The sequence below is a fragment of the Orcinus orca genome, chromosome 13 (genome assembly GCF_937001465.1).
Source record: "Orcinus orca chromosome 13, mOrcOrc1.1, whole genome shotgun sequence".
NCBI lineage: Eukaryota > Metazoa > Chordata > Mammalia > Artiodactyla > Delphinidae > Orcinus > Orcinus orca.
This window is the reverse complement of record NC_064571.1, coordinates 18,922,075-18,943,379: the sequence shown is the minus strand read 5'-3', so window position 1 is coordinate 18,943,379 and position 21,305 is coordinate 18,922,075.

The following is a 21,305-nucleotide window of genomic DNA, read 5'->3' as shown; positions in this document are numbered from 1 at the left end:
GGGCTAGGTTCTTTGGGACATTGAGTAGAATGAGAACAAAATAGAAAAACAAACAAACAATCACACAAACCTGGTGCTGTTTGTATGTAATTTAGTTGGAAAACAGAAAAGATGTTTAGAATCAAAGACTAGGTTTTGTGGTTCAACTAAATTACATGACTCTGAAGAAGGAAAAGGCAGGTATGAGCTAGAGAAATCTAGGAATGTTTCTTGCACAAGTCAGATATGGAGAGAAGATTTGAACAGATAGAGAGAAGAAGTGAAGGGGTGGGGTCTCAGGAGATGAGTCTGGTGTGATATAGTTGAGGCTGGAACAATGGAAGGGGCAATGAGGGGACTCAGTAGTCTGAAGCAGAGGATCTGTGTGAGAATGTTGCTGAGAGATGGCCATAAATGTCAGTCACTCAAAAACAGAGCTGCTAAAGGCTTTCTGAAGGTCCTCATCCTGACTTATCAATAGGGATAACAGCCCTCTTTCAGCAACACAAAATAAGGCTTGTTACTTGGCTGAAGTAAGGAGTTAGCTAGGTGGAATATTTGGCCCCAAATCTGTCCCCTGATCTGCTTGATGAACTCTGAGGTCATCTAACCAGGAGCAAAGCCTTTCTGTCTACCATGAGAAATGTGGTTTCAAATGCCAAGGACCTTGACAGAGGAGACATAGAGTTGGACAGTCACTGAATGTGACTGATGGCCAAGGCTTTTCTGAGAAGGCAGTTTGGTAAGTGGAGAAGGAAAGAGGGTGTGACTTGACTGCCTGGAGGTGATAGAGGGAGTGGCACATTTTGTTGGTGGGGTGATGAGCAGTAAGAAATTACGCATATACTTCACTCACTATGACAATCTCTAGGTCCATCCATGTTGCTGCAAATGACATTATTTTGTTCTTTTTTATGGCTGAGTAATATTCCATTGTATATATATGTGATACATCTTCTTTATCCATTCCTTTGTTGATGGATATTTAGGTTGCTTCCATGTCTTGGCTATTGTAAAAGTGTTGCAATGAACACTGGGTTGCATGTATCATTTTGAACCATATTTTTCAGCCAGAGAAAGACAAATATCGTATGATATTGCTTATATGTGGAATCTAAAAAAAATGGTACAAATGAACTTATTTACCAAACAGAAATAGTCTCAGATGTAGAAAACAAACTTCCCGGGGGGGGGGCGGGAAGGCGGGTGGGGAGGCAGGGGGAGGGATAAATTAGGAGATTGGGATTGATATATACACACTACTATATATAAAATAGGTAACTAATAAGGTCCTACTGTATAGCACAAGGAACTATACTCAATACTCTGTAATGACCTATATGGGAATAGAATCTAAAAAAGAGTGGATATATGTATTTGTATGACTGATTCACTTTGCTGTACACCCCAAACTAACACAACATAGAAAATCAACTATGCTCCAATAAAAATTATAAAAAAATAAGAAAAGTATATAAAGGGAGACCTCCTGATGTGGGAGAAAGAGCAAGGCTCTGAGGTTCAGATGGACCTGAGTTTAAGTCCTGACTGTCAACTTCGGGGGATCAGCAAGTACTCAGGTTTCAAATAAAGATGGCAAAATTTATGTTAGATTAGAGAATTAGAGAGTGTGTAAGCAAAACTTATGGCACAATGCCTGGCTCCAACAGAAACTGGATAAATGGTAGTAATTATTAATTTAAAGAAAAATATGGGAACATCACAAAGGAACTTAACCAGCTTGACAATTTTGACAACTTTAGCACTGATGAAAGAGGAACTGAGGCTCAGTTGCAAAATTATTAAAAGTCTCTTCTGGCACATATATACAATGGAATATTACTCAGCCATAATAAGAAACAAAATTGAGCTATTTGTAATGAGGTGGATAGACCTAGAGTCTGTCATACAGAGTGAAGTAAGTCAGAAAGAAAAAGACAAATACCGTATGCTAACACATATATATGGAATTTAAGAAAAAAAAAATGTCATGAAGAACCGAGGGGTAAGACAGGAATAAAGACACAGACCTACTGGAGAACGGACTTGAGGATATGGGGAGGGGGAAGGGTAAGCTGTGACAAAGCGAGAGAGAGGCATGGACATATATACACTACCAAACGTAAGGTAGATAGCTAGTGGGAAGCAGCCGCATAGCATAGGGATATCAGCTCCGTGCTTTGTGACCTCCTGGAGGGGTGGGATGGGGAGGGTGGGAGGGAGGGAGACGTAAGAGGGAGGAGATATGGGAACATGTGTATATGTATGGCTGATTCACTTTGTTATAAAGCAGAAACTAACAAACCATTGTAAAGCAATTATACCCCAATAAAGATGTCTAAAAAAAAAAAAAAAGTATCTTCCTGTTCTTCACCCCATCCTTCCCAACCGGTGTGAAATCATGTCAGGACTTCCTTCTCAGGACTATGAGATACATCTGTTGTTTTAAATCTACCTAGAACCTACTATATCTTTGTCTGGTAACCACACCTCAATTTTTCCTAGAGAAATCATCTCACTCTACACTTAGTCCACAGAATTGGTGAAGAGTTGAGCCTAACTCCCAGCTGCAGGGCAAGCATTTGATTGAGGCATAACAAGTCAGAATTGTCCACCCTCTGTCACCCGCACCCCCAACTACACCCCGTATCCCCAGGAATTTAATTCTAACTCACCAATCAGTCCAATCAGAGCAAGTCAAAGGTCTTGTAACTATTGGGAAAAGAAGCTTTCTACTGGGGGTGCTGTGAGGACAGGAAGAAAGCTGAGAGCTGGCTACCTAATGAGAAGAACCTGCCAGAATGAAGCCACCTAGAGGAAAGCAGAGAGGAGAGATGAGAAAGAGTCCTGAGTTAGTTGACAGCTAATATGCCAGGCACTGGACGTCAAATTTACTTAAACCTTTCAAAAACTCTACGAGAAAGTTATTAATAATACCTCCATTTTAGAGAAGAGGAAACATTTATTCACTGAAAGGCTGAATGAGTAGCTTCGAGTTCCACACCAAATACATAACCGTACTGGGATTTAATCCCAGGCCATCTGGCTTCGGAGTGCTTGCCTTAATCAGTGAGTTGTGCTGTCTTTTCAAGCAATGTTTTAGATTCTGGGTTCCCTATATTTTTCAGTTATGTGAACCAACACATTTCCCTTTTGCCTCAAGCCAGTTTGAGCTAGGATTTTGCCACTCGCATCCGAAGGAGTCCCAAGTAATTCACTTGCATGCCCAATGTTCTCTCTGCCTTTCTCAGGCCACAGTCTTAGCTCAGACCCTCCTCTTTACCTGCTGAGGTCATAGCCAAAATATATAGACTTTCATTCAGAGTCCTCCACATTCTGGTACAAAACTGTATTTGGAACTTATTTCCATTCCTCCTCTACAAAAATTTCCTCTTTGTTGCTTATTAATGATCTCTCAAACCTACAGCTGAGCTAAATACCTCCTCTAAGTCCATTGAGATCTCTGATCCTGCGCTCACTCATATTACTAGAGAAGAAATCTAAAGTAATATCTTGCAATTTCTGAAAACTCCATCTCTCATTCAATAAATTTAGTCACACACACCCCCCCCCCTTTTCTTCTCCTTTACAAACGGAAGTGAGAGGCTGCAGTCTTCTCACCGCACACCAATGCTCCTTGTTAGCTTTTGAGGAGTATTGAAATATTTTAAACAAGGTTTCCTTGTAACCATTTCTTCCTCCCTTCTATATTTTCTCCTTGTCAAAGTGCACTCCCAGCTGTGTGGGATTGTTTGGTGTTGGTCTGTAGTGAAAGGATGAGAATAATAGTTGGTTAACATAAAGACGGAAGGAGGGTTTCCCATATGACAAGGAGCTAATATTTGATGGGAGACAGTTGCTGTTTCTAACTTTGCTAGAAAAGGCAGCATTTTCAGATTGAAATCTCTAGGACTGAGACAAATTTCTTGAGAATGTTCATGGTCCTCCACTTGACCACATGGATTTGTTTGGGACTTTGCCCTGCCTCAAAGGCATGGAGGAGAGTAATCTGTTAGCAACACACCTGAATTCCCTCCCTACCCTGTGTGCTCTAAAATAATACACCAATCCTGAAGTAGGCTGAGATTTTCCCCTAAGGCACTGTTTATACACTGCCAGGTTCTTAAACTTCATTCTCAACTTCCCCATTTTCTGCTTTCCCCAATACCTGATTTTCCCATCAGATCTGCAAACTCACAAACTTCAACTTTGAACTGCTTGCAGCTCCAAAGAAACAAACAACAGGATGGGGAAGAAACAAACACTCACAGCAACCCAAGAGTTTGTCCTAGGGAAGGTCTGGTTGTCCTCACAACCTATTTTCAGAGAGAAATAGTTGTTGTTTCAGATGATTGAGGAGGAGTACATTGGATTATCACAGTGCTGAAATGGAATTTCTGCATAAGGCTGAATAAAAGTCCATCTTAAACATAGTCTGCCTCCCTGATAATCAATTATGGCAAGGTCCCTGCATCATTGCAGTGGTGAGAGTCTCCTTGGGAAATTCAATGCTGGTGAAGAACCCAATGGACACAACTTAGAATCTGAATTTTAGCAGTGCCCACTATAAATCCCTGCCCCTTTCCTAAGTAGCAGAAGCTCAGTTCAACAGCAGCTTGAGATGGTGGCCCAAAGGACCAGGGGAAGCTCCTCAGCTCTGGCTCTAGAGCCTATAAAGTGCTTGAAGTTCTTGGGAAAAATGTATAGAGTAATGAATATATTTTATACTTTCCCCTTGCATATCCTGAATACAGATTAACCTAATTTCTCCAGTGGTTTTCCTGTAACAGACAGTAAATGCACCTTTATGAATTGCTTGAACAACACTAATACACTGATGGGACTTTGTCTTTAACTCATATCACAAGATTGGAAAGAGAACTTATGCATCTTGAATGTTTCCATTCTATCCTGAGTCCTGAGTCTTAAAAAGAAGTATATATGTCTTTTTAATTTCAAAGATTTCTGTTGATCTAGCCAATTGCATTCTGTTGATTGTGAACTATTTAATCAAATTTTCTAGTTCACTGGTTCCATCACCACAAGAAAAGTGATTTGTTTCTTTACAGTTCACTGGGTGAATAAATGTCCAGTCACTCTCTGGGGACATCACTGCTTACTGTCATTTGGAGTTTTTGCCTCTGGGCTCCACTTCAGTTTCCTGTCCAGTTACCTAATCTCATTTCTCAGTGGCTTGGCTATGTGAGGCTTCTAGGACACAATGCCATTTCAAGGCACAGAGTGGCAGGGAGAAAACGATGCACGTGTTTACTGTTTCAGTTCATAATGTAGAAGTCATATACACTGCAGTCATCTTTACTATTACTGAAACAGAAGGGAAGGGGGGAAGGTATAACCTTTGAAAGAATGACATAGCCTGAGGACATGACATAAACGGATTAGAACCAAATGGGTCCAAGATGGTGGACAAGTCGACTTCCACTAAACCTTGAGCCTCAGTATACGCTCATTGTAACACATCAGCAAACTAAATGACACACCCACAGGCGCCATGACAGTTCTAAGGCGACTATAAGGATCAAAAAGTGGGCAGTGGCCCAATTCCTGGAAATCCTCGCCCCTTCTGGAAATGGCTGGAATATTCCTCCCACTCATTAGCCTATGAAATTACCCACCATTATAAAAATTGACAACCCCATACCCTGGTGCCTTTCTCACCTTCTGAGATGGCCCACACTCTGTCTGTGGAATGTGTTTCTCTCTAAATAAATCCACTTCTTACCTATCACTTTGTGTCTCACTGAATTCTTTCTGCTATGTGACATCAAGAACCTGAGCTTCATTAAGTCCTGAAACCAGGTGTGTGATCTCAGTTGGAAGACTCTGGGTTTTGGCCAGGTTCAAGTCCCAGCCATGTGGATTCAAGTCCCAGTCTGGGTTTTGGCCAGATTCGAGTCCTGGCTGCTTGGGTTCAAATCCCAATGTGGGTTTTGGCTGGGTTTGAGTCCCAGCATGTGAGCTCAAGTCCCAAAGTGAGGTGCATGGTTTCATTACTTCTTTGATCCAAACATCTTATTGGCATCTTTTACTTTTATATTAATTCTTCTTACATCCAAACTCCAGATACTCAATCACAGGTCAGTCTTTTTGTTCTCCAAAGAAAGAAGACCATCGTCTATCTATACTTGGGAATTAGATAATTAATTTGATGTTTCTTTCTGAGAACACCTTACGAAAACTCTTGATTTCTCCCTCACTCCTCCCAAATTACAATCTATAATCCAACTCTATGAAATAATTTTAATTGCTTAGAAAGAAATACAGTGTAATTCCTGGGCTATTTTAAACAGCAGTTTGCCAGCTTTATGAAAACTATAATAAATTATATTATTTACCTACCTCACCCTTTAGATGATAGAGTGAAGGGAATGGAAAACTTACACAGAAACCTAGATGAGGGTATATGTAATACTGTAGAGTTTATGATTTTCACTGTAGAAAGAAAGTTAATAATTGGGAGTAATTTCTACTGTCTTCTAGTGGGTGTTATAACCAATTTTAGATTTACTTAGGTCAAGAATAACTTTGAAAAAACAAGGGTGTCCTGCTTATAATCCTCATTTTTGGAATTTAATGAAGAACATTAAAAAAATATGTAAAACATCAATGAGTTAGCATCACTTCTCACCAGTTTCTTCTAGTGTTAAGCAGTAATTGTATGGCTTATTTATAAGCAATTTTTCACTCATGTTTTCTAAACATGTTTATCTTATCTTTTTTATTATAATGGGTGGGTCCAGGCAATTTTCAGTGCTTTGGGAAGGGGGTCCTTTTACAACCAAAAACTACTGCAACTTCAAAGGAAGGAATCATAAGTGAAGGCAGAAACAAATAACAATAGCAAGAACAATAATAACACAACAAGATGCCCTCTGTAAAGTAAATGCTCTCAAGTTCACTGAAAGACTTTTAGCATAACCCATGTTTTAAATCAATATGTTCTAAGGCCAGGGACCTGAGTTTCTCTTCTCAGCAAATCTCCACCTCATAAAACTATATGTACTTTTTGTTCTCAGTGATTTAGAGGGATATGTTCAAATGGCTTGTTTTCTGGCCCACAAAACCTTTCTTTAGCTGTATCCAACCTGTTATCAAGCCTGTCTATTGAGTTCTTAATTTAAGCTATTGTGTTTTTCAGTTGAGAATCAATTTCCATTCCATTCATTTTTATAGATTCTAGTTCTTAGAAGAAAGTCTAAATTTTGGTCATCTATTATTTTGAATATATTAATCAAAATTAATTAAAAGTCTATGTCTAATAACACTGATGTCTGGGTCAGCTATTGTTCAGTTTTTATATGTGTTTGACTTTTTAATCCTGGTCAATTTTTGATAATTAATTTTAATTGAATGCTGAATTATATATATAGAATTGTAATGTCTTAAGATGATGCTAGATTTTTTCCAGGGGAGTTCATCCTATTCTCTGGCAGGCAGCAGAGGGACAGATCACCTTGATGGACTCAGGGACTTAAGACTGCTTTGCAATATTTGTGAGACTTGCTATAATACTGGTTCTATGACATTTCTCAGGGATAGCCCTGCAGAGATACAAACTGAGAGCTTGCATTGTTATTCAGGGTTCTCCCTCTTTGTGGGTCCTGAACTTCATTTTTTTTCTCCCGGGGACTAAAAGATGATAAGAATCTCTGCTCAGATATTCAGCCACTTTCTTTTGGTGTCTGCAAAGCTCTACAAGCAAATTTCTTGAGGGGAAATTTGGAACCTTTCCTGTGCCTAGTATCAGGCTCACTTGTTTGTGTCTCCCTGCCTTTGCAATCTTGAACATCAATCTTCCCTCCTCAGCCCTGTGAGTTTTCCTAAAGCTCTGTTAGCTTCTCTGTATCTCAGTAACTACTTTCTGCCTGGCTGGTCAGCCTCTTTCTTCATTCATAAATGAGAGAAGGCTCTGAGGAAAAGAGTAACACCTAGAAAGTTAGGCTCACTTTGATGATATTTCCTTCTCTCCAGGTCCTAGTCCCTCAAGTCCTGGCTGTTTCTGAGGCCTTTGATCAGGTTTCTTTTTAATTTAATCTGACTTATATGATTGGTTTTGATTGGATAACTGCTGCAAGCTTTTCCATTATAGACAGCACAGAAGCTTCTTCATGCAATTTGGAAATATAATTTTCAAAAGGAGTTAAGAAACAAGTGTTCACTTCCCAGGTGTCCAATTATTTTGACCAAAGCTGTGTCTTTCAATTACAAGCTAAAAAACCCCTGGCTTCTTTAGCATATTCTCACATACTTTTTGCATAATTTTGATACCTTAAAACAGGAGTTTCTCTTATATCATTTTTCCTGTGTAAGGAATGACATTTTCTGTCTCCTTGTGTTTCCCAGTCTCACATCTCTTTCAATGTATGCTAGTGACTTCAAGTAATAAAGTGGAAGAATAGGCATATATCCAAGTGTGTTTTACAGAACTCAAAGATATTAATAATGATTATATGTAAAATGTAGTTAGGATCAGAATAAAGTTTATTGCTTGAAAGTTTATTTTCTACATGTAAACTTCCTTGGCAGAATTTCTCAGAGCTTTTAAAATACTACTTTGAATCATGATAAAGTGTGTATAGTGTACACTGTTTCTCAAACTTATATGACCAAGGAATCCTTTTTCATAAAGTGTCTTGAAGGATAAGCATACTAAGGAAACATATTCTTAAGCACAGTCTATACTGTTGGTTTAGGACTAGGTTACCTTGATAAGTATAAAAGGTTGAAATATCCCTTAAATATGTAAAGTGCCACTTTTAGTTTGCAGAAGTAGGAGCATTTACCATTGAGTGATTTTTTGTAGTCCATTATTATTTTTAAATTGAATTACTTCTGTTAGCATGTATGGACACTCCTTCTCCAATGGTAAATATTCAAGAGATGTTAGTTTCTTTTAGTTCATAATTTCCCTTAAACCATAGAACAACCCATATGAAATAAATGATATCTGTAATTTAAATATGAACAGATTCAGGCTACAAAAAGTTAAATAACTTTTCAAGATGTTAGAAATATTAAGTGACAGGGTTAGGAATTTGACTTAATATTATCTGATTCTAAACTAAATGCCTGAATAATCGGACTCCCACACTGCCAGGCTGAGAAGTGCTAGAGAAGGACAAGGGGAAAATGGTGAGATGGAAAAGCACATTTTGAGAACGTCAATATTTTATGTCTTAATATGTTGAGGTGAAATGTGATGGTGATTGGATCTTTCCCCATGAGTATTTTTAGTTACCCATGAGGTAGAAAATTCCAGGAAAGAGGAGTGTATATATCTTGATGGTAAAAATACATGACGATGTATTATAGCTAACACTTCAATGGTACTTATTTTATATACAAGACACTGCTCTAAGTGACTTACAAATACCTATTAACTCAATCTTTAAAATCATTCAGATGATGTTAGTAATAATTGTCATGTACAGAAATTGCTATCATTTATGGGTTATTTATTTTGCAGTAGGCCAGTTTTATACACAGTGCCTCTTTTAATCCTAACAATGCATCAAGAGATACGAACTATTTTTTCCATGATGATACTGAGGCAGAGCAAGTTAAATGAGAGGTCTCAATATCACCTGATTAGTGGTCCCAATCCAGAGTGTATGAAAAAAAAACTAGTATTTTTAATCATCATACTATACTTGAGCTAAACTTTGAGGGCTGTGTTAATGGGGAAAATAATCTGTGAAGCACCACTTAAATTCTATGCCTCTTTATGTTTTCTCAGTTAAAGTTCCATAAAAGACTGATGACCAGCACCTAAGCAATTATATTAGTTTGTATGGTTTTTATGGTTAAATAATAAATGTTATGAGATCCAGATAGAATTAATCATAAGAAAATAGTAAAAACATGTTCCAAGAGCAGATTTTGCAGTTTTTACTGCAGCAAAATTACAACTAAATTCCCCGAAGATAATAAATGTAATTAATTTCTAACATTGGTAAGCATAGGATTCAATTGAGAAGGGCAACTTTGGGAGTACAAAAATAAGTTTATAGCCATAGAAATGACAGCATAGTGTTCCTTGTATTTAAATTGAACTGTTCCGTCATCAACAAACTCTACCACATCCAGCCAGATTAAGGAAGAGGATAATACTTTTACTAAGAATTTAAGTAATCCCTAAGAAGTGTTCAGGTCAGTGCTTCATCTGGATCTTTGTGTAGCTAAGAGCAGATATTAAGAGATTCAATAAATGCATAAATATAAGACAAGGTTGCTCCTCAAAAACAGTTCTCAGGGCTTCCCTGGTGGCGCAGTGGTTGAGAGTTCGCCTGCTGATGCAGGGGACTGGGGTTCGTGCCCCAGTATGGGAGGATCTCACATGTCGCGGAGCGGCTAGGTCCATGAGCCATGGCCGCTGAGCCTGCACGTCCAGAGCCTGTGCTCCACAATGGGAGAGGCCACAGCAGTGAGAGGCCCGCGTACCGCAAAAACAAAAACAAAAACAAAAAACAGTTCTCAGAAAAGTTTGTGTTAGATTTTGTTCTTGATCCTAGTTATATCCTGCCCTCTCTGGGATAGGACTATATATCCCCACCAGTTGCTATGTGACTTGTAGTGCTTTTCTGCAGGATGAATGTATATGTATGTCCCTATTCCAATGATGTGGCGAATGGTGATCTGACTTGCTTTGATCAATGAAATGTGAGTACATTTCATTGGTAGGGCATACTTCTCCTGCCTGAATTTCAGGATAAAAAAGATATTGAAACATGAAATAGAATGGTATGTAACTGACATATAATGTGAATAATAAATAAAACCTGTTGTTGTAAGCCATTAGGATTATAAGGTTGTTACCTCAGCAAAACACAGCAAAACTTGACTGATCCAAAATTACTATATATACAAGTCCTTATGACTTTTCCCATTTAGAGTGCTATTTTAATTACTTAATTTGAGAGAATAGTTACTGTTTGGTAAAAACAAAAAATCATACAAGTCTAATTTTGGACGTCTCTTGGGTTAACTTCAGGGAACTGATTAAAAAGCAAGTGTATAAAGTTAACACAAACTTCGCAATTATTCCTAGGGATATGAACTCACAATTGCAAATGTTGGATATCCTTGTAAGCCAGTGTTTTGAAAGATTTTAATGACCACTATAAACAGGAATATATTAGTGATGACTTTGAAAAAACACAAAATTAATGAGATAAATAGAAACAACTGTATATCATTAAGCAGTTACTTCTTACTTAGAGCAACAATTTTAGTGAAAAAAAAAAAAACCCTACAGCTCAGATTATAAAAAATGCTGTATCTCAAACAACTTAGAAAGAAGGGAATATGTTATATTGTGAAAATCTGTGTTAGATGACTCAAAACTAGACTCTATACCTATACTAAAGTTGAAGATGCATATGAAAAATTAGAATAAATTTTTTATGAAATATGAATAAAAACTTGCTAGATTAATATATCATTGTAATATGTATTTTAAATATGTATACATAACTATATTAATAAATTAAATATTATAATAGACATTGGCATAGTTTCATCCATGTCTATAAGGTTTTATTTTAACCATTTTGAGTATATAACCTGTAAGAGACATGGATGAAAAAAAATTACTTAGGAAAATAAAAAAATAAGCTAATATCAGGGGCCATATTATATCCAAAAGAAACTGCATACTGTGAAGATAAGGGTAAAATTCATTCTTAGCAACATGGAATCTCTAATAATGCTAGTCCTATATTTCACCATGTAAAAATTGGCCCTATTAAAGATCTTTTTTAGATGATAAGAAATGAAAATATCTTATTTTCTATAATACATGTTCCCTGTTTCTTAGACTGGGCCATCCAGAACTTTAATGTTTATTTCCTGGATCTTTAATGTCATTCAACTTATCAGCTGTAGCTTTGATTGTACCAATTTGAAAAAATAATGTTTCCCCTTGGGTGGTGGGAGATGCATGTGTTTGTATGTGTCAATGAGAGAGTGCATGGGGGTGGGTGGGCCTGAATTAAGAGTTTCTTTTGGACTTTTCAGGATGAAATAAAAAAGGAGACATTACAATGGACACCACAGAAATACAAAGGATCATAAGAGATTACTACAAGCAACTATATGCCAATAAAATGGACAACCTGGAAGGAATGGACAAATTTTTAGAAAGGTACAACTTTCAAGACTAAACCAAGAAGAAATAGAAAATATGGACAGACCAATCACAAGTACTGAGATTGAAACTACAATTAAAAATCTTCCAACACACAAAAGTCCAGGACCAAATGTCTTCACAGGTGAATTCTATCAAACATTTAGAGAAGAGTTAACACCTATCCTTCTCAAATTCTTCTAAAAATTGCAGAGGAAGAAACACTCCCAAGCTCATTCTATGAGGCCATGATCACCCTGATACCAAAAGGAGCCAAAGATATCACAACAAAAGAATATTACAGACCAATATCACTGATGAATATAGAGGCAAAAATCCCCAACTAAATACTAGAAAAGCTAACACAACAACACATTAAAAGGATCATACACCATGATCAAGTGGGATTTATCCCAGGCATGCAAGGATTCTTCAATACACTCAAGTCAATCAATGTGATATACCATATTAACAAATTGAAGAATAAAAACCACATGATCATCTCAATAGATGCAGAAGATTTTGACAAAATTCAACACACATTTGTGATAAAACCTCTCCCAGAAGTGGGCATAGAGGGAAACTACCTCAACATAATAAAGGTCATATACAACAAACCCACAGCAAACATCATTCTCAGTGGTTAAAAATGGAAAGCATTTCCTCTAAGATCAGGAAGAAGACAAGGATGTCCACTCTCACCACTATTATTCAACATAGTTTTGGAAGTCCTAGCCAGGGCAATAGAGAAGGAAAAGAAATTGGAAAAGAAGAAGTAAAACTGTCACTATTTGCAGATGACATGATACTGTACATAAAAAATCCTAAAGATGTTACCAAAAAACTACTAGAGTTCATCAATGAATTTGGTAAAGTTGCAGGATACAAAATTAAGATACTGTTTAAAGAAATCAAACATGACACAAACAGATGGAGAGATATACCATATTCTTGGATTGGAAGAATCAATATTGTGAAAATCTACAGATTCAATACAATCTCCAGATTCAATGCAATGTCTATCAAATTACCAATGACATTTTTCACAGAATTAGAACAAAAAAAAATTGCAATTTGTATGGAAATACCAAAGCAGTAGCAAAAGCAATCGTGAGAAAGAAAAAGGGAGCTGGAAGAATCAGGCCCCCTGACTTCACGCTATCCTACAAAGCTATAGTAATCAAAACAGTATTGTACTGGCACACAAACAGAAATATAGATCACTGGAACAGGGTAAAAATTCCAGAGATAAGCCCACACACCTATGGTCACCTAATCTATGACAAAGGAGGCAAGAATATACAATGGAGAAAAGATGGTTTCTTCAATAAATGGTGCTGGGAAAACTGGAGAGCTACATGTAAAAGAATGAAATTAGAACACTCCCTAACACCATACACAAAACTAAACTCAAAATGGATTAAAGACCTAAATGTAAGGCCAGACATTATAAAACTCTAAGAGGAAAACATAGGCAGAACATTCTTTGACATAAATCGCAAAAAGATCTTCTTTGATCCACCTCCTATAGTAAAGAAAATAAAAACAAAAATAAACAAATGGGACCTAATTAAACTTAAAAGATTTTGCACAGCAAAAGAACCCATAAACAAAATGAAAAGACAACCCTCAGAATGGTTGAAAATATTTGCAAACAAAGCAACCAACAAGGTATTAATCTCTGAAATACACAAATAGCTCATGCAGCTCAATATCAAAAACACAAACAACCCAATCAAAAAATGGGCAGAAGACCTAAATAGACATTTCTCCAAAGAAGACATATAGATGGCTAAAAAGCACATGAAAAGATGCTCAGCATCACTAATTATTAGAGAAATGCAAATCCAAACTACAATGAAGTATCACCTCATATTTGTCAGGATGGCTATCATCAAACAATCTACAAACATTAAATTCTGGAGAGGGTGTGAAGAAAAGGGAACCCTCCTACACTGTTGGTGAGAGTGTAAATTGATACAGCCACTATGGAGAACAGTATGGAGGTTCCTTAAAAAACTAAAAATAGAGCTACCATATGATCTGGCAATACCACTCCTGGGCGTATATCTGGAGAAAACCATAACTCAAAAAGATACAGACACCCCAATATTCATTGCAGCACTATTTACAATAGCCAAGACATGGAAGCAACCTAAATGTCCATCAACAGAGGAATGGATAAAGAAGATGTGGTACATATATACAATGGAATATTACTCAACCATGGAAAATAAAAAAATAGTGCCTTCGCAGCAACATGGATAGACCTAGAGACCATCATACTGAGTGAAGTAAGTCAAACAGAGAAAGACAAATATCATTGATATTGCTTATATGTGGCATCTACAAATATGGTACAAATGAATTTACTTATAAAGCAGAAATAGACTCACACATGTAAAAAACAAACTTATGGTAACCAAGAGGGAGAGGGTGGGAGGGATAAATTGGAAGATTGGGATTGACATATACACACTAGTATATATAAAAAAGATAACTATCAGGAACCTACTGTATAGTATTTGGAACTCTACTCAATACTCTGTAATGGCCTATATGGGAAAAGAATCTAAAAAAGAGTGGATATATGTATATGTATAACTGATTCACTTTGTTGTACAGCAGAAACTAACACAACACTATAAATCAACTGTACTCTAATAAAAATTAATTTTGAAAAAAGTTTCTTTCTTTACACATCAGCAATTTATGCTGATGAACACATTTTGAAATGATCCTGTTCTATAGGATTTTGAGTACAAATACACATCCTGGATTGTCTTGCTGGAGCCTGAGGATTTATCTTAGAGTGGGTGACTTGGACTAAAGGAAATATACTTTTAGGAAAATATGATGGATCATAAGACAAAACCAACACTTTTGGGTGAGGAATGGAATTTTCAGAAGAGTAGTTAAATATTTGCATGTGAAAATTTGCAGACCTAAGGACAGAGTGGAAAATTTAAAAACCAGGTTGAGCCCATTTTGACATACTTTATGAATGTTTTACCTTACTGAGCTCTATGGTAGATTAAATATGGACACAAATTCTTTAATTCTCCTAGTGACATATGGAATGTCCTCTTGAATCTGGTAAGTCCTGTGATTGCTCTGACCTATGGAATATGACAGACATGGTCCTGTATCAAGTGCTAGATCTAGGACATAAGAGACTGGAAGCTTCCACTTTGCCCCTTGGAATGCTTGAAACGGGAACAGCCAACTACCTTGTAATAAAAATGAATATTTTGAGATGTCATGCTGTGAAGAAGCTCAATCTATGCATAAGTAGAAATGCCAGAATAGACTTCAGCTGTTCCAGCCATCCTAGTCCAGATGCCAAACATATGATTGAAGAACATATGTTCATGTGACTCCAGTCTCAGCCACCATCTGACTACAAACATATGAGGGACTCCAAGAAAGAATCCCCCTGCTGAATTCATCAACTCTAGACATTTATGTTATAATAATAATAAAAAAAAACCTCAATAAACAACACAAATAATCACCATGTTGCTTAATCCAGAAACTTGGAGATCATGATTGACTCCTCCCTCATTTGTACTGCCCACAATGTATTCAAATCTCAGTGTATTCCTGAATATAATAGGATATATATATTTATATTTATACTTATATGTATTTTATATGCATATATACACATATATGCATATATACACATACACATATTTATGTATATATAATGAATAAATGGAACTTTGAAGTATATCTCAAGGAAGCAGATGATATATTTTCACACATTTGGAAATAATTTATGTTGCTTAGATGAAACCAGAATGTAGGATGTATCCTACAAAATGTGTTTTGCATTTAAAGGGTATTCTGAAGCACAGAATTTCATCATTAAAAACAAAAAACATTTTTCTAGAAACACATATGAAACCAGATATATTCAAAGATAAGAGGTTTGGTGTAACCTTTTATGCATAGTTAGACAAACTAAACAGGATTTTTTACCTTGGGCTATGGTAGAAGTCATAATTAGCATAGAAAATTAAATATATTTTCTCTTTTGTTGTCTTCTTCTTTAACTTTCCCTTAAATTTTTGTAACTACACAAATAAAATTTGGGTTGTTAGGAGAAGTGAGGTATGGGCTCTGCCCTTTTGAAGGTAACAAGAACATACTGAGGAAAATTGTCATCTCTGAACATACATTGTCACCAGCCACTAATCAAGCTAGAGATAAAAAGAGGAAGAGAATGCCACCACCCATAGTAGTTGTGGTTAAGCATGTGGCCTAGCAACATACATAAACCAACCTCCCTACTTAGCCATTACTCTTTACAAATATATTAGAAGAATATAATTTAAGGGGAAGAAGAATTGACCTAAAAATATTTGTGCAGCCCAATTTCATACCATATAGAAAAGAGTCTACTTATTTCTCCAACAGTAGATAAGAAATGCATCCAGTTATTTGTACACTTCTCACTCTTGTTCTGTATGCATTCCTTGAAAAGTGGTTTGGACTCAAGGCTACATTCTGTGTCTAGAGAGCACAAATTGATCATAGTTCTGGGAAAAAGATGGAACATGGCCCCAAATTCCCGAAATCTGGTGATGCTGTCATTGTTGATATGGTTCCTGCCCACAGGAAATATCCTGACAGTCCCACCTGTGAATGACTGCAAGGAGGAAGAAATTAATACATCCCCTCTGGAGGCTGACCAGAACCAGGAAAAGTTTGACTTTACTCCCTCCGCTAACTCGAGCAAGATGGTTCTTGGGGACACAAGTTTACCATCTTCTTGGTCTGCTGGCTTTCTGAATAAGTCACTATTCCTTGAACCCCCCACAGAAAAGTATTACTATTACATTTAAATAATTACTATTACATTTACTATTACATTTTAAAAAGTATAACTATTATATTTAAATAGTATTTCTATTACATTTAAAACATTACATTAAATAAGTATTATTTATTTACATTTAAATAAGTCCTAAAAGTGTAGTTATCCTAGAATATAGGAACATATGTAATGATGGAATTTCAGGCTTCAGCATAGCCCTTAAACACACAACATTTATAGGATATATACCAGTGTGGCTAAATTATGTTCTTTCATCTAAGCAACATGAAAGAACTCTGAGCTTGTGAAACTATATCATCTAGTCTCAAGATACAAATGAAAGTTTCATTTATTTACTATATAAGTATATATGTACACATACAATGTGTTCAGGCACTGAAAGTTGAAGAAATGCATGGTGGGCAGGGAAGATAAAGAAGAGATCAAGTATGATTTCTAAACTCCTGGCTTAAGCAGCATGAGGATTATTTGTACTATTGATCAAATTATAAAACACCAAAGGATAGTATATTTTGTGAGTGGAGAGATGATAAGTTCAGTTTGGACATACTGAAATTAAGAAGCCCATAGATAAACCCATGCACATAAGGTCACCTTATTTTTGATAAAGAAGGAAAGAATATATGATGGAGAAAAGACAGCCTCTTCAATAAGTGGTTCTGGGAAAACTAGACAGCTACATGTAAAAGAATGAAATTAGAACAATCCATAACACCATACACAAAAACAAACTCAAAATGGATTAAAGACCTAAATGTAAGGCCAGACACTATAAAACTCTTAGAGGATAACATAGGCAGAACACTCTATGGCATAAATCACAGCAAGATCCTTTTTGACCCACCGCTTAGAGAAATAGAAATAAAAAAATAATAATAAACAAATGGGACCGAATGAAACTTAAAAGATTTTGCACAGCAAAGGAAACCATAAACAAGACAAAAAGACAACCCTCAGAATGGGAGAAGAGATTTGCAAATGAAGCAACTGACAAAGATTAATCTCCAAAATTTACAAACAATCCATGCAGCTGAATACCAAAAAAACAAACAATCGAAAAATGGGCAGAAGACCTAAATAGACATTTCTCCAAAGAAGATATACAGATTGCTAAGAAACACATGAAAGGATGCTCAACATCACTAATCATTAGAGAAATGCAAATCAAAACTACAATGAGGTATCACCTCACACCAGTCAGAATGGCCATCATCAAAATATCTACAGACAATAAATGCTGGAGAGGGTGTTGAGAAAAGAGAACTCTCTTACATTGTTGGTGGGAAAGTAAATTGATACAGCCAGTATGGAGAACAGTATGGAGGTTCCTTAAAAAACTAAAAATAGAACTACCATATGACCCAGCAATCCCACTACTGGACATATACCATGACAAAACCATAATTCAAAAAGAGTCATGTACCACAATGTTCACTGCAGCTCTATTTACAATAACCAGGAGATGGAAGCAACCTAAGTGTCCATCAACAGATGAATGGATAAAGAAGATGTGGCACATATATACAGTGGAATATTACTCAGCCATAAAAAGAAATGAAATTGATTTATTTGTAGTGAGGTGGATGGAGCTAGAGTCTATCATACCAAGTGAAGTAAGTCAGAAAGAGAAAAACAAATACAATATGCTAACACATATGTATGGAATCTAAAAAAAAAAAAAAAGGTTCTGAAGAACTTAGGAGAGGACAGGAATAAAGACGCAGACATAGAGAATGGACTTGAGGGCATGGGAGGGGGAAGGGTAGGCTGGGACCAAGTGAGAGATTGACAGGGACATATATACACTACCAAATGTAAAATATATAGCTAGTGAGAAGCAGTCACATAACACAGGGAGATCAGCTCGGTGTTTTGTGACCACCTAGAAGGGTGGGATAGGGATGATGAGAGGGAGATGCAAGAGGGAGGAGATACGGGGATATATGTATAGCTGATTCACTTTGTTATAAAGCAGAAACTAACACACCATTGGAAAGCAATTATACTCCAATAAAGATGTTTAAAATAAATAAATAATTAATTAATGGGTGCTCAAAACCCAAAGGAAAACTCCATCCTGGAAAAAAAAAAAAAGATGTCTGCTATGCACCTAAGATGAGATTTTATGTAGACAGCTAGCATTATATGGATCTGGTAAACAGGTTAGATGTCTGGACTATATAGATTTGGAAGTTTTCAGTCATCAGCAAATAGATGGTAATTGAGGTCATGAGAGAGATGAGATGATTGGGAGAGAATTTGTATAGAATTTCCAAGATAAGGTTTCAGTGAGATTGAGCAGAAGTTGGAAACCAGCCAACTAGTTAAATATGTATGAGTATAGAGGTAGGAAGAAAATCAGGAGATCTGGTTGTCATAACTAAAGGGAGAAGAGTTTTTCTAGAATGATGACATGGTTGGTAATGTCAAATGGCTTCTAAGTCAAGCAAATAAATAAATGAAAAGTACCTGTTGGATTTAAGTATGTAAACGTCATTAATGATTGCGATGGCAACAGTTTTTGTAGAATAATGGCACAAATCCAGGTAAGAGCTAGTGGAAGAATTTATGGAATATAAAGAATTTAAAGCAGAGACTATAAATAACTCTCTATGGAATGGTAACTATGAGTGGAAATAAAGATATGGGAGGTACTTGATTGGGTATATTAAGTTAAAAACCTATTCTATTATTTTATATTGGTTGGAATGTTAATTATGAACTCTCATTTGGATCTTCAGAATAACTTGTTGACTTTATGTACAAAACACCAGCAGCATATTGTGGACACAAAATAATAACTAACAGTCTTTTAAAAATTGTGTGTTTGTTCCAATGAGAATGAAATATTCTTAAGAATTGGAACTTAAGTTCACCCTTTTGAGTGTTTCCTCCATAGTCACTCTCATACTGCTTGTCATACTCTGTCCATTCAACTACCTCCCTGGAACTGCATCCAAACCTAGTCTTGTCCTTCAATCTAAGGTGACCTAATCTTGACAATGGTGATCAGGAAGTTTATCCATATGATATTCTTCCTCATTCTCCTGCCCTGTTTTAAATGGTTTCAGCTCTTCAGTAGTCTAGCAAATAGAAGGAATCTAATACAGATATGTGTGTGTGCACTGTAATTGATATTTTTTACATTGTCAATTTCTCTCTTTAAAATAGTAATTCAGAATTTTGCTGTTAATTAATATCAATTTTATCAATTTATGGTTTTGAGAAACTAAATTTATCCTATCAAAATCAAGGTACAAATTTTTCATGTTCAAAAGATTTTATTTTACCTTTCTCAATATCTATGATATCTTAGAGATTACCAATAATGACTTTGGATTTGGCAATTACTTCAGTATTCAAACATAACTTTTCTGGAATTGAAAATGTAAATAAAATGAAAATGAGTGGATACTTCCTTTGTATCTCATCACCTATTACAGACCTTGAGTCTCTCATGACCACCAGTGGAAATGTTCATTTCAAATTTATTCTTTATGATGTATATGTAAACTAAAAGTTGTGTAATTTAATTTTTCTTAGTGTTATTAATCTCATAAAAAAGCAGAAAAGAACTTAATTTTTAAAAGCTTGTATTTTAATGGCATAGTTACAGAAAATATTCAGCACACTGCTTCCCACTTTAGAGCTTTTATAAAATGGCATTTCACACTCCTACAATAAATTATGTTGATTGTGTGCTTCCCTTCTTTTGTAAATCTATTGGTCACAAATTTTATTTCTTGGCTGCAATCATTTGATACAAAATTATTTTTTAGTGTGTTTATGGCATGCTTATCAAATTAACATTTAAATATTTGTTATAGTTTTATGATGCAAAATTGGACCTATGATGATTTATTATAATATAATCCTACAAGAAAGTTTTGATCATTTCTGGTTGTGTGATGGATAGATCCCTGGAATATATGCTGGAAAAATAATAATATTCATCAAACTTGTATAGAGAAAGGAACTTTTAGAAAATCCTCATGAGGGGGAGACTTCAAGATGGCAGAGGAGTAAGACATGGAGATCACCTTCTTCTCCACAAACACATCAAAAACACATCTCCATGTGGAACAACTCCTACAGAATACCTAATGAATGTTGGCAAAAGACCTCAGATTTCCCAAAGGCAAGAAAATCCCCACGTACCAGCGTAGGTCAAAAGAAAAAAGTAAAAACAGAGACAAAATAATAGGCACAGAATGCACACCTCTGAGAGGGAGCTGTGAAGGAGGAAAAGTTTCCACCCACTAGGGAAACCCTTCACTGGTGAGGATGTGGGGTGGGTGAGGGGAAGCTTCAGAGCCACGAAGGAGAGCACAGTAACAG